The 15,476-nt window shown below is 42.7% G+C and overlaps 1 protein-coding gene across 2 annotated transcripts in view; it reads right to left on the reverse strand.

The window, feature by feature from the left end:
* RANBP9 (RAN binding protein 9) overlaps positions 1 to 13,370 on the reverse strand; it is a 37,845-nt gene extending 24,475 nt beyond the window's left edge. Inside the window, exons 1-2 of one of the 2 annotated variants that reach the window (XM_032181336.1) lie at positions 13,299 to 13,370; positions 5,736 to 5,847 (exon numbers count right to left, since the gene is read on the reverse strand). The gene's annotated coding sequence lies outside the window, so the exon portion shown is untranslated. Of the gene's footprint in view, positions 1 to 5,735; positions 5,848 to 13,298 lie in introns of those variants that run through there. The other variant, XM_032181335.1, reaches the window with a different exon arrangement.
* Positions 13,371 to 15,476: the final 2,106 nt, after the last annotated feature.

Raw genomic sequence — 15,476 nt, forward strand, 5'->3', positions numbered from 1 at the left:
GCTAAACAGAAAAGCCAACCTGCTGTGCCAGCAACATTTTTGCAATAAAGCATGATTTCTGTTTAAAGATTTACACATGTGCTCTACAAGACAACAAAGCACTAGGGCTTCAAATGCACATCACTCAAACACATTTAAATTCAGGCTAAACCATAGGTATGGGTGTCATGGAAACAGAAACTTAATTCTGATGGTTATTTGTTTGCTTTGGATAGTTATTTCTTATTACTTCATTCACCCACAGTCGCTCAGTTCTTCATTCACCTCACCACATACACAATGCTTACTGCAAAACACAACCAAAACATGACTGATTGTATGGACAGTGTTTAAAAACAGCCTAATAATATAATATAATCCTATAGATTCCTATAGACTTATCAACAAGGCTAGCAAGAAACACACTGATATAGTTGTACGAGTTGCTGTAGTAACATTTTATTTTAGTACAGAACACTGAGAGGAACTTACATCTGCAACAATGCATGTTCATGAAGACCTGCATTGGTACAGCCACACTACAGACTAAACAACCACACTCTCAGAAGTGTAAGCTAGCCTATGCTATCTGCTAAATGACTAAAGCCTTTCTAAACCTAGCTTTTTTTTTTTCCCCCTTCCAGACAACTAAACACAATTCTTGTTTTCATTCTTAAAAAAAAGAAAGTGTCTGCTTAGAGGATTTTTCATTTTAAGTGTACTTCTTCCTCAGTGGCTCTAAAAGCATGAAAGACTGCCAAGAAATAAATGACATTTGTTTGTATCATTTGCCCACCGCTAGCAACTAACACTAATTGGGCCGGTACCATGACCAAAAGTAGCAATCCCTCCCTACCTGACAGATGCTCATTTCTGCTCCAAGCCCCTCTCTCTCATGCTGCCATACCTCCTCATTAAGCCAGCCAGCCAGACATACCGACAACTAATCATGCTGAAAAACAACTCAATCTTGAGGCCAACCTTTGGAGAATGAGCTACCTGATCAGGTTTATCAAGCAGTTAACACAAACAGTTACAAACTGGGACAAGGGAAGAGACCTCAGTGAGTGCCCAGACTGCTGCTTCTCGTGGCTCAATCACCACAAAGCATTCAAACCACAGCTTAGAATAAGAATTGGAAACATTCGAAAACCACTGCCCTGACTGGAAAAGGAGCGATTCATTACAAGAATCAACAAGCCTGGGACTGAAATTCCTGCAGAAATGGATGCAGTAAATCACACAAGCTGTTTACAATGTGAAACATCAGGACAGCATTTTGCTCCTGGAAGCCAGGTGGCCAGTGGACACCCTTGATGCAACCCTTTGTAAAGTGGAACTGGGGTATGCTTATGCCCACAGTGTGCCCGAGGAGCACAAAGCAAAGCCCACAGACTCTTAACTGAGAGAGAAGAGACAACTCTACACTGGTCCAGAAGGATGCCCTGAGAAACTGCCACTAACATCTGTACTTTACATAAGCTATAAGAGCATCATGCAACTATCTTTCAGTTCTGTAAAAGCAGGAAACGTTTACTGGTATCTGAAATAAGACGTGGGGCTGTAAGGCATTAGACCTTTACACAAAGCCAGAGGAGTTATACATGTGAAAGGTTAGCACATCTCAACTCAGTAAAAGGCAGCATGAGAAAACTGAAATCAAGATCTGAGCGAGACCGCAAAGAGTCCCATTTGCATATAGCTACCTAGCTAAGTGAATGGCCACCACGATCGTCATTTTTGGGAAGCGAGGAGACAGTAAGTTTAGTATTGCAACTGATTTCCAAGTCACAAGAACAGGTCCATAGGACTTAGCACACCCTTGCTCTTACCCATTCCTAGACCACTGATGTAGTTTGGTATAATTAAGCCTCCACCCTAGAAACTTGGATGAAACTAAACCCAGAGTTGTGCACAAAAAGCCACACAACGCCTGTCTTACTCTTTTGAGAACTATATTAAGAAATTACAGAAATAGCCTACATACACAACCTCTGGTTCTCTGATAAAGCAATTTCAAATGAACACTGTTATGAGATTAGGAAGGCCTAATTTAAAGCTACAACTATGTCTAGCTGTATGTTTTTAATTTGACTTACACATTTGTTTTGTTTTTAATATGCTTTTATTAACTGGAGATTTCAATAGTGATCCAGGCATAATTTATTGCAGTTAATACTCTTCTTCCTACCATGCCTTCTAATCAGCACCTTAGCACTATTCCCCATACCTACGCCCATTACTCATCTGCTGTTATCATCTCTAATTGCTCACATCCCTGTCCATAATGCTTCGCATGAGGCCAAACAAAGCAAAAGAGTATAAAAGGAGAATGTAAACAAAGAGAGCTCCTTAGACTGCAAAAGGAGGCATGAAATTAAAGAAGAATATTGAAGAAACGCAGCACAGAAAATATTTACAGAACAACATGACAGCTGGTTAGCACTTTTAACAAGAACTAACAAAAAATGTAAGAATTATTTCACATATCTGTACTGTAGCAGCACAGAAAGGATCTTATGACTCTTCATGCCAAACACTGCGCAAATACCAAGACAGTTTTTGTTTGAAAGATATTTCAACCTTTTATTAAGCATCATTCTCACTTCCCTTTTTCTCATCTGTTACCAGCAGTTGTTACATAGCCCTATGGCTTCTCATTTAGTATCAAAAAACAACTTCACTCTTCAGCTGCTCTGCAACATGCACCTCCATATCTATTTCTTATTTCCTACTCAGACTGCCTTCATGGTTTCTTCGGTATGTCCATAATGTCTATGATCTTCATAATGATCTCATTATGAACACGTGCAAAATTAATATATTACACACTTTCAAATTCCTACTCAAGACTGTCACCCCCAAATGCATACAGAATTTAGGGACTTAAATCATTAGTGTAATGAAAACAATTCTGTTCTTAGACAGTTACAACACGCCACACTTGAAGCCATGTCACGTCTAGGCCCTACAATATAAGCAGCTGTGCTCCTTTGGAGGAGGAGAAATCAGCTTTGTGACTGATGGGGAATTAGGAGATATTCAAAATCATATTCCAAATCAGAGCCATGGTAACAAAAAAAAAATAGATCTCCTAGACTAGGCTTTTTGTAAAAGGGTTTTGATGATTTGAGGCAAGTCATGCTATGCAGAGTACACAAACATAAATGCTGCTAGGCTTGCCCATATAACATAATTCACTGATTAAATACTTTAAGCTAAGCTTATAAAAACAAATATAAGAAGTAAATGCCGCTACCAAAGGGAACCCCAAATAAACAGTATCATATTATCCATTGGCATTTATGAAGGTTGCAAGCTGTACTGAAGCTTGCAGACAGACACTTGAGTTGCCTCTGGTAGTCTAGGATTTATTATTTTAAACAATACCATAAAAGAAGTCTGTTGTGCTTCCACAGTGGGGCTCAGGTCTTGAGAATAGATGCTTTGCAACAGTAAGGGCATTTCAAGTAATTGACCACATTAGTTACAAGCTATTCCCCTACAGGTATGGTCTTTGTGAACTCTGTTCCCATTACCAGATGCCAAGAAGAAAAAAATTTAAGACTGTGCACGGACCCAGGCAGGTGATACACAACAGGGAGTGAGAAAGAACTAATAAACCCTATCAGACAAAGTGAGTTCTGTAGACCTTCTTGTATGCCCCTGCATTATATTCCCCAGTTTACTCACTTCAGAAGAATTTATGAGTTTGAACGCAGCAGAACAGAGAATCACTAAATCCGCATTGCATCTAGTCAAAGACCTCTTCATCCTGAAAGCGAGGTCTATAGAGATGGATGCATCCAGTGAGGCTTCACATGTCAGCTCCTGCTCTTCACCACCTGGGTGAAGCTAGGTTTGGCCTTGGCTCTGGTGCATAGTATTCCCTAGCGCCCATAATATCTTATACAAAGTTAAAAAAAAATGAGCAGGTCCATTACACAGACGACATTTCAAAAAGTGACACTGAAAAAAAAGGTCACAAGAGTGAAGCAAGGCAGTAATGTGTTGCCGTTGAATGAAGAACTTTCCCTCTGATTTCTTAAACACTCTTAGCAGGTAACTTCTCAAGTCCAAGCTACATGCACCTCACAATTAACCATTTCAAGTACAAAATCCTGAAATTCTTTACTTGAAAGTGGCTTCCATTTTTGCAGGATTACCCTGATTGGCTTTCTGCATTAGAAGTGATTAAAAGCAACAAATAGAGGTCTAAGGGTAAGAAGTCAAAAGAGTTCAGTAAAATTACATCCTCTTCCTCATACACACGAGCAGCATTAAAAAAAAAAAAAACAAAACAAAAAAACAACAACATATCATTTCAAAAAAGCTTCTAAACTAAATAGGCACAAATGTATTTTGGGAAGAGACACATGCATCACTAGGAAATCACAATACAAATCTCTACTTCACTGTCAGCAACAGGCCAGAATTTTAGGTGCTTAAGGAATGGAAAAAAAAAAAAAATGTTGTTCCTAAAACTGACAGCAAAGCATTACCTGAAACACTAATTACTGTTGTCTCAATTTAAAAATACTTAGGTCTTCAAAGCACGATAAAAGCAACTGCAGGTTTAAGATCTTTGCTATGAAGAAATCTCCCAGAGAAAACTGTTGGGACAAAACTGGCAGCAAACCATCACAACCACCTATAAAAGGCAGCGGTAATACCGAGAGGCTAATCTTTCAAAATATCCCTGCACAATACCATAAACAACAGTTTGATTACTGTTTTTGACTTACAGAAGACCTATAGAACAGTGGAAAAATGAAAGTAAAACAGCAGCAAGATAGACAAGGAAAAGATAAGGGTACTAAACTTCATTCAAAAAGCTATGATATATTTTCTGCCAACATTTATTTTCACAACAGGACCTAAGTTTCCTCAACATGTACGTACAGTACTTAAGACAACGTCATTCAAACCTACCTGGAACCTTGAAGCAGCACCACAGTAAATACTACAGCGTATTATTAGAAAGAAGTATTGCTCATATAGGCCTACACAGGCAACATAATCAGTGCCTCGGGACTAAAACACACTTTCTGCCAGAAGAAGTGATAGGAACTGAAGTGCTCTAGCGAAGACCCTATTTGCAGTTAAAGACTTTCCTGGGTAAGATTATGTCTGCCTCAGAGTTAAACTTGGCCATCACCTATGCTTCAACAAATATGTAATTCGGGTGGATTCTGGGAAGCAGCAGTTGTACTCCCTCACCAACTTGTTCTTTCTATCGTGACAAAATCCCTCAAATGACTGGTGGTATCCATTCAGAGCATTCCCCTTCATTTTTACTGCTGTCCACTAACAAGTGGCTTTAAGGTTAATTTTTCCTTTTTTAAACGTATATGGCATCTGTGAAAAGACTGCACTGCAGAGATAAGCTTGTCTGCTACACACCCTAAACACTTCCCAAAAATTACCTACAGGTCTGTAAACACACATAATCAAAAAACACCCTTAAAGGTAAGGGCAGGCTCAAATTATGTCATTCAATCCCCAACTCCTCTGTCGAGAGAAAATAAGATGTTGTTATGATATTTATCGTGTACACTGATTTGTGGATAATTAATACTACAGTCAACTCACTTAGCCAAGTATCAGAGTGCAACTTCTCATGAATAATGAATTAAGCTACATAAAAAGTGTTAAGATATGAAAAAAGCACTGATACCAAAGACATCTGCTGACTGAAAGAAAGATGATGTGAGACAGTATTTCAAGTAATAATTAATAATGCATTCAATGCTTACCCATCTCTTCCCTTACTGACAATTTTGACTTCGAAATAGTATATGCCACAGGCCGCAGGTATAGGATGTGTAGCTCGAACAGAAGCAGCATCTTTTGGAGTTTTTCCATGACCTGAAAAAGAAATTAAAGTAATGAAAATGTATTTTCAGTAACTGCAGAAGGTAAGTCAAAAAGTCCACACACCAACTACTCAAAAAACAAAAGGCTTATGAGAGCAAGCAGTTTACAATATTCTAGCTAGCCCTGTTTTTATGCTAGAATATTTTCTTCCAAAATTAAGCTCCCATTGTAGGCACATGCGCTGCAACTAAGCATGCTATCAGAAATTCTGGATATATTACTCTAAAATGTTCTACTATTATCTAGAAGAAAGGTAAGAAATGATATTTCACTGCTGTAAGTAATAGATCTGAGAAAAGCCTACCTGGCTTTAAAAGTACCGCATGATTTCTCAAATGCACAGGGTTCACTCATTTTTATAGACTGAACAATGATATAACCAAGTTTATTCCAATGCTTACTGCCACCTAGTCTTCAAGTTATTGAAAACATACTCGAATTCGAAAGTCTTTCAGAATAAACATCAATCACTCCGTGTAATGTATGACTTGTAATTCATTTCCACTTGTTGAATGCTGTTGAGGACAGCATTAACATTATTGCCTGCAACTGAGTTAATGTAGCTCCTACTTTTTTTTTTTTTTTTTTTTTTTTTTTAAATAAATCTCACTAGATTTTGGATCTGATACAACAAAAATGCCCAATCCCTGCTCCTGTCTACTCTCAGGCTGTTCAACTTAAACCCAAGACCGCTTGCAAGCCACTAAGAGTGATTTTTTCCAAACGCATCCCCCTCCTCGCAGCCCTTTTTTCCAAACACAACTTGGAAGCAGGCTTTTGGCCAGGTGACTTCTTGTACCAGCGACCTGTTCAAGCAAGCCCAGTCTTCCCTGGGCATATCAAAATCCCTCAACTATTGTGTGGAAGTCACGCACTCGATCACAAGACATTAAAAAACACCTAAGGTAAGGTGGAAAGTATACATGTATCAGACTTTGGCAAGAGATATTTCAATAGTACAGCACTTTGTCCAGGCACAGGATTGTCATAGCCATACAAAAAATCCATGCAGATCCCCTGCCCAGTCGTGACGTGGATCTGAGACGCTGTTTTGAGTGTGCTGTGTGAATCAGTCAGGCCTCAGCACTGCAGCCCAGACAGGAAGGCCTGCTGCACCTGAAATGCAATCAATCTGCATATGCAAAAAAAAATAACACCCATCCTGCCAGTGGTGGTAACACTGGAATTATTGCTCGGGCACAGATTAAACATCTCATGTGCAGCTAGTCCAGTCGGAGGGCAAGCAAGAAACTGCAGAAAAATGCTAAATGGCCTAGCCAGCCAGAAAGACCAGGCACAGCTGACCTACACCACTGAACCAGCTACAGAGCCCTCTAGTGTAAAATGTTGTTCAACCAGCAAACGCTTCTCTGCTGTAGAGCTAGCGCCCACCATCTCTTAACAAATAACATCCCCAGCCAAGGAAATCTCTCCACTTCACTGTGACTGCATTTGCATGCAAAACTTTGCTAGCACAGCAAACTCTTTAGTCATTGAGATGAGGTTTAACCCACACGGGTTTCCTGATAGGACTAGCTTGCCTCAGTGTGTTACTACCTTAAGGCAACTAGCCAGCTGCCTTCATTTTCTGGGTGTGAATGCATTGCTCACTTCAGTATGTCATTAATAAACATTTTACATAAAGATGTTTCGATCACCTCACAGGTTTTACTGTATTAAGCTTATTATCTATCTTTTGCATGCTGTTTTCAGAAGTCTCAGATAATAAATAAAGCAGTAATTTACTCCTCCATATGTATACAAGACAGCATGCAATACTTTATTGTTCACCACTGCTAAGTTTCCTCAGGCTGTGTCAACCAAGGCGATAACCAAGTACGTGATCTCAGAGCTTCTGTAAGTCTCCTTGGTTTTCCAGTGCTGCTTGCCCACTATTTAGCCACTATAAAGTAGATTATCGTGCTTAAGTATGCAGGAATCCTTCAGCAAAACACCCACCCAAAACTTTATGGATAGAACACAAAACTTCTGACAGATCCCTTTAATCCAGGTAGGTACCTCTGATTAAATGATATTTTAGTTTAAAAATGGGGGAACAGGAAGAGACTTGCTTTTTAAAATGTCCTTAGCTTTTTACTTTAAAATAGACTGAAAAGAAGTTCCCTTGGTTACTCTATGCACTTGACAATCTGTGTGGTTTCACTTCGAGTCAGTCTCCTTATTTGGAGAAGTCTTCCACATAGAAGGCTAAAACATTAGCAACTGGCCAAATATTATTGAAAATGTATACCTATTAAGGAGGAGACCTTTTTGTGCGTGTGAAATCACAAAGTGTTTGGAAACAATACCAGTTTAAGATACTCTCTTCCTGAAACTAGTCTCCTTCTGACACCCCGTCCCCAGTCCAGGCAGGTATGTGCAAGGCCACACCATGAACCAGAGTGATTTAACTGCCCTGGCTTTACAAAACCTACCAGATTTTTGAAGCAGCAGATCAGTTCCCTGATCCCGCTGGCAGCCACACACAGCTGTCACAGTGCAAATAAGAGGTCATCACAGGAGCAGAAGTAACAGGATACCTTGCCAGTATTGCCAAACACTTCATGTGGTGAAGCAACATGCTTGGGGAAGTCAGTGCCCAACACTACTTTCATCCCATTAAACACAAAAGACAACCTAAATTTAGATCTGCTGGCCTTTTAATGTAATCTCATATGAATCCCATTTTACTACCTGAGCACGCTGCTGTTATTTACAGTTACTTCCAGTTATATATAACAGCACAGTTATCAGCATCCAACAGTTGACTCCTTTCAGATACTCCAAATACCTCTACGCCGTCCCAACACACTGGTTGAGCTCTTCAGTACTACCAAGCTGTGCTGGACTACACGAGGAGGAGTCAAGAGAAGCTGGTTATCAGGCAGCTTTAAAACACGACAGAGGCTCTTTACACGTCGGGCTGCTGAGCTGCAGAATTTCTTACCAAAGGATGCCAGTGTCCAAGGAGACAACGAGCAAACACCTACAGACAGAATTAACTGAGAAACCACACTCTGCCCAGGATGTCCTTCACCTTAAAATGGCTGGAAACCGAGAGGGAAACACACCTGACATCATGTCACCGTGTTCTCTGGTCATCCGAATCCCCATTTCTTTGCTTTTGAGTACAAAGGAACTCAGACACCCAACTCTGGACTTCTGAATGGTCCCAACTGCCCGGAGAAGGTTACACGAACACTGCCCTGTGTTACCTAAAGCAGAGTTCTTGTGTAGGCGTAAGCTACAGTTCAAGTATTAAAGAGAATACTTTTAAAGCACGTATTGTTTAACCCCAAATATTTATCATTTTCAGCATTAAAATGAGAATTCTGCAAACAGAAGAACTGGAGGGAGAAGAGAAATCGGGTGAAGAAAGCTTGAGCTTTACACAGTAAACCTTGTCATATATATGTTTAATCACTAGAAATGTTTTCTATTTGGTTTTCATTAAGTGTTCAACAACTGTGAGTCTATCGTAAGGAAAGACTTTTTTTTTAAAAAAAAAAAAAAAAAACATTTTTAATCATTTGCATTCATTTCAATTTAATCATGCGAAAGGACTAATGATACTACTTTTGGTAAAAAAAAAAAAAAAACAACAATCAATCTAAATTTAAAATTCCACCTACATGAAAAAAACAACTCCGATAAAACATCTTTGGAGAGGAAATCTCAACTTTTATAAACCTATTTTCTGAACCTAAATCTAAGCGCATGGTGCATATGCACCAAACAGAAGCCTGCAAGACTGTCAACCTCAAAGGTAAACGTGTTTATAGAGTTTAAATCCTTAAATGAAGTTTACATAAGCTTAACTGAAGTAATTTCCAACAGGTGGTTCAATTCCTTCCTCGGACGGATGACATAAAATAGTCAAGGCCTAATCTTCTGTTGAATTCATCAGAAGTTTTTACTGAGACCAGGAAAAAAAAAAAAAAAAAAAAAAAAGACTTGTGCAAATTGCTGACTTCGCTTCAACTCTGCCCCCCCCATTTAACAAAGGAAGACATCTCAGAGCTCCGAGGGTGTCCAAAGCAGACATGGTGTACTGTGTCTTACACTGAGTACTGAATGTGCTTCAAGTGTTTTCTGCCAGCAAAATTGACACAAGCCTTGCCTCACTGAATGACAACACAATTATTGCTATAGAATCCCCTTTTGTTTGTTACAGAAGTTGAGAGGCAGAGCTTGCACTGGGAAATAAAATAGAATTCTTTCAGTTTGGCACCAGAGACAGTTCAAAGGCAACTGAACTGTAAATAAGTGTCTGGCTAAGATTTCCTGGCCTGTGACACATTAGAGCGAGTTCACGCAATGGCTGCTTACTCAAAATTGCATAACTTTTCTCAGCTTTCTTTGGACAATCGTCACAAGACAAGTTAAGTGAAGTTACCAGAGGACCTTCCCTGGTTTTAATCACTAATGAATTATTCTGTTTACATACTTCTGTATACAGTTTCCTTCACGGCTGCAGCCTCGGTTAGGTCTGTCTGTATTTTTATCTCCTTATACTACATTGCATAGATTATTATCTACTGGAAACAGCTTGCCTGCCTACTGGAACATTCACACTACACACACCATTTATGAAGTTGTTGTTTTTCCACAAGATCCATGCAGTAATTCTGAACACTGTCGAGATATTTTTACAGATGTCTTACCTTAATAGCTATGTATTTTGAGTAATAAATGGTTTACACACAGCAGACACTGGTCTGACCCCTGTTTCCTTTAGGACTTACCTCCAGCTCAGTGCTGCTAATATGACAATTACATGAGATTAGACAAATTTTATTTTTAATACCGTTTTTCACTTCTCCCCTACATAGACATACCACAAACAACAGTCACAAGGACAGCGTTAACTTTACCAACTTGGACAGCTAACTGGCAGCAACACAGACAGATCCATCCATCCATCTAAAACCAAAAATACCCCTGGGTATGGTCTTTAATGTATCACAGTATCACTAATGCCAATGCATATGCATTTCATAGCCAGATTTTGACGAAGCTTCCTAATCAAGAGTCAGAATTTGTAAAAGTGTAACAGAATTACTCACTGTGGAAAGAAATTACACTTGTTCTGGTAAACAACATGCCTGTCAGTGCAGCTTCCCTTCAACCACCTCCCCATGGAGGTCTTCCTTTTCAAGTAACACTGCGACTCTGAGAGGTAACAAAAGAATACGAGCACTGATCCTTGGGGTTTGTTCACCCCAACAAAGTTTAAAGAGCTGTTATCCTGAAGTGAGACTGTGCGATAGATTTTAAATCTTCACCACTTGATCAATACCTGGTTTTGTGGCAGTTTTTTGACTTTTAAGCCCTCTCTAGGATGCCTGCAAAAAGCTTCAGGTCCAGAAATGCAGTACAAAGCATGACAGCAGCCAATGGGTAGAATGAGACATCTACTGCACCTCACGTTTCCATACAAGTTGTCCACTGGTATGCAAAAAAATTAGAGGAATCTTCAAAATCACACAGAGAAGACCATCATTTCTCTTACAAACCAAGAAAACAAAAAGCGTCACTGCTCACAATACACCAGCACATTAAAATGGTGAAGCTATATGAAAAAAGTGACTTTGAAGGTGTTGTTTTCCTGATTGTTCCCTGCCTTGACACACCATTTTTTTCAGAAGCAAGCATCCCCAACACATCCATGGTGAAGAGAAGCACTGATGTTGCCAGAAGTGTCTCCTGTTGGTCACAGGCAAGAGGAGATTACTCCAGAAAAACAGTTCTATGGTCAGAAAGCTACAGAGGCAGCAGGGAAAGCTTGAGCATGTGTACAATTACCACAATAGCACACAGAACTGATTTTCATTACTGGCTTCTTTGGACAGACCAGTCCTCTCCCCCTTTCCTGGATATCTTGGTCCAGAATACAACAGATCTTAATCCGCTCCCAACGTGCAACTCACGTTTTGTTTTTACAAAGAGGTCTACCTTTCTGTCACAGCTACATAGACTGCAGCACCAAAAGTGTTGATATTCTACCTGAAGACGCTCTGCTTTCTTTTGAGACCTCTACTTGCAACTGATTTGTAGAGGCGACATTTCACAACACTAACCACATTTCTGCACGCTCTCTTCCCTTGTCCTCCTCACTGAACCTCCTGGTTTTCTCCCTTTTATCATATTCACAGGGCTGCAGGATCCAGGGAGCGGAAAAAAGGAGAAGTTTTAGTGCTCCCCCCAGTTCCCACGTAGCTCACCGCCCAGCCCAGGTACCAGCTCCAGGTGCCAGGCTGGTGGCTGTCCTAACAGCCACCTTCATGACATTACCAGGATGAAAAGATGGACCTCTTAAGAGGCCATTCACTCCCATTTGCAGTTAGGAGAAAGAAAAACCTATTCATGTTCTATTGGCACCTCTCCTTTTCACAGTCCTCTGGGCTAATTTAAGAACTCTTCAACCTTCATCACTTACTATTACTTAAGAGCCAGAGTAAAGGTATTTTATTATTATAACCTACCAGCTGCGCTTTATGACTTCTGCTAGAGTACCCACAGTACTTCCTATGTTACCCCTACTTCAGAAACACGTGGAGCCTCTTGTAAATTCTTTGAAGGAACAAATTTCTGTTTTAATAGTAAGCAAGAGGTAAGGAAAAACAGAGATAGCACACACAAAGCCTGAAAATATATTTCTACAATGCCACTGGCAGACAAGAGTCTCTAAGTTCTAGTTGATGAACAAGAAGAGTAGATCAAATGAAAAATAATAATTGGAAAAAAAAAAAAAAAAACAGCAAAACAACAAAAGAACTTGATGGCCATAAGGGTATAACCATCCTACTGAAAAAAAAAAAAAAAAAGCTGCAGCCACTAAGCAGCAGAAAATACAAAATGCTTCTAAAAATACAAGATCTTAAAAAACTGAACAAAAGCCAGGAAACTCAAAGTTGATGATTAAATAACATGTCCTTAAATCGCCTAGTGCCTCCCAGAAACTTGCTCTCTGGCTAGTCATCTGCCCCCCTTATTAGCTTTCTATGGCGCCTTAAACTTTGCATTTTAACAGAGTGCTCTGTATGTAATAATAAAGCCTCTCTATTAAAAAAAAGAAAAAAGTCTGAGGGTACATTTAATCCTTTCACGGGAGCCAAATCCTGCCATGTGTTTGTGTTGCCGTTTCCCCTCCTCCGATTAAACAGTAACATGTTTATCGAGATTTCACTTGAATTTCACCACTGTAGACTCCGAGAAAGGGTAATCGCAAGGTTGTTTCTCTCCCCTCCCATTCCGCTCATTTGCCTACGGGCCGACAAAAGACCCAGTTCTTCGCAGCCAACTCAGAAGTGGTTTTGAGTCCCCAGCACTCCTCTTCCAGGCGCGGGGCCTAGCACACCAGATGTGGCGGTGTTTTTTCAGGTCAGCGCAGCCGCCGCCGTTTCCAGGTTTTATGGCATTTCATAACAACCAACACTTACGTTTCTCCTCCTGTTGCCTCTCGCGGATTTTTGCGAGCGCGTAGCGCTGATTTTTATCTCTCCTCCCGGGCGCAGCAACTCCAACCGTGGGCACAAAGTTACAAAGCCACCTTTAGGGACAGGAGCCCTATTGTCAGCCCTTCCTCCGAGCCACCCCGCAAGCCTGCGACGGGTGACTTTTAATTCCATTTTTCACAGTTTAAAAATAAACCTTGTTTTGTTGTGTTGTGTTTTTTTGTGTGTGTTGTTTTTTTTTTTTTCCTCTCTCTGCTTGCTTTTCCCCTCCCGTCATTTCCGCATTGCATGGCTTAACGCTGGCTGCTCTAACTCCGCTTAACCCTTGGTTTTCTCGAGGGAAGGAAAGAAAAGAGGAAAATAAAGAGGAAAAAATAAGAGGTAAATAAAGAGGAAAATCAAGAGGCAAATAAAGAGGCAAATAAAGAGGAAAACACACTTATTTTTCCTGCACATCACCCCGAGCCTTTCTTCTCCTGCCTCGCCCCCCAAACCCCAATGCGATACCTGGGCCGGGGTGGGGGGCGCTTTACATAACAACCGGGGGGCAGGGGGTGGAAAATGGGGCAAAAGGGGGAAAAGGGGGTTGGGGGGGGGTGGAGGAGGAGGCAGGGGGCGCCTCGCCGGGCGGCCGGCCCTCACCTTTGTAGTGCACCCGCAGGTTGTTCTGCGAGAGGCCGATGTAGCTGAATTTGTCCTTCGGGCTCCAGGAGCGGGGCAGCGGCGTCTCCTGCTCGTCCACGGCCGGGTAGAGCCTCCTGAGCCGCCGCTTCAGCTCCTTCTCCTGCTCGTTCAGGGCCGGGTCGCCGTGAGGGAACGGCGCGGGGACGCCGCCCGCTGCCGGCAGGCCCACGGCAGCCCCACCGCCGCCGCCCCCGGGCGCTGAGGAGCCGCCACCACCACCACCGCTGCCGGTGCTGCTGCTGCTGGTGCCGGTGCCGGTGCTGCCGGTGCCGGTGCTGCTGCTCCCTGCGGGCGGTGGTGGCGGAGCGGCGGTGGCCGGCGGCGGGTGGAGCAGCAGCGCGGCGGCGGGGCCGGGGCTGGCGGCGGCCGGGAGCCCCGGCGGGGGAGCGGCGGCGGCGGCCGCCCCGGGGAGCGGCGGCTGGGCTTGGGCTTGGGGCGGTTGCTGGGGTTGGGGTTGGGGTTGGGGCTGCTGCCCGGACATCGCGGCTCCCGCAGGGGGCTCGGGGGGCTCGGGGGGGGGGGCGGTGAAGGCCGGGCCGAGCCGAGCCGGGCCGGGCCGGGCGGAAGCGAGGCGGGCGGAGGGCGCGCAGCGGGGCTGGCTCCTGCCTCGCTCCGCCTCGGCGCCGTGCGCGGCCCCGCGGCTCCTCCTTCTCCTCCTCCTCCTCCTCTTCCTCCTCCTCCTCTGCCTCCTCCCCGAGGCGTGAGGGCGGTGGAGGGGAGGGGGCTGGGATCCATTTGCCAGCCACGGTCACCAAAATGTCCCGGCAGCTCGCCCAGCACCCACAGCCGGACAAAAGCCAGCTGCCAATATGTACCCCCCCCCCACACACACACACACAGTTTGGCTGGCAAAAAGTCTCTGGAGATGTGTTTCTTACGTTCGTAAGTGCAGCTGTAAATGGACATCTAGCCATTTTTGACTCCAAAGTGTTTTGTTTTTGTTTTTTTTTGCCATAGGTACTTCCTGAGGCAGGTGTCGCGGCGCACCTGGTGTTGGTGAAAAAATGTTTCACGTCGCCCATTTTGAGACTGCCGCCATCGAGTGACTGTGCCTTGTACAATCACAGAATCATTAAGGTTGGAAAAGACCTTCAAGATCATCTGGTCCAACCATCCCCCTACCACCACTGTCACCCACTAAACCATGTCCCCAAGCACCACGTCCAACCTTTCCTTGAACGCCCCCAGGGACGGAGGATCCACCACCTCCTTGGGCGACCCATTCCAATACCTGACCACTCTTTCTGAGCAGAAATGTCTCCTAACTTCTAACCTGAACCTCCCCTGGCGCAACTTGAGGTCATTCCCTCTACTCCTATCTCCAGTTACCTGTGAGAAGAGGCCACCCCCCAGCTTGCCATGTTTCCGTGCCAAGACATTATTCACTACTCTGTTTGCTTTTAGCCTGTCATTTACCACCTTGGTAAGATAAATAATCCAAATCTATTAAAACATTACACTTTATAAAAGCCTTTACCC

This window comes from Aythya fuligula, chromosome 2 (assembly GCF_009819795.1).
Source record: "Aythya fuligula isolate bAytFul2 chromosome 2, bAytFul2.pri, whole genome shotgun sequence".
Taxonomy (NCBI): domain Eukaryota; kingdom Metazoa; phylum Chordata; class Aves; order Anseriformes; family Anatidae; genus Aythya; species Aythya fuligula.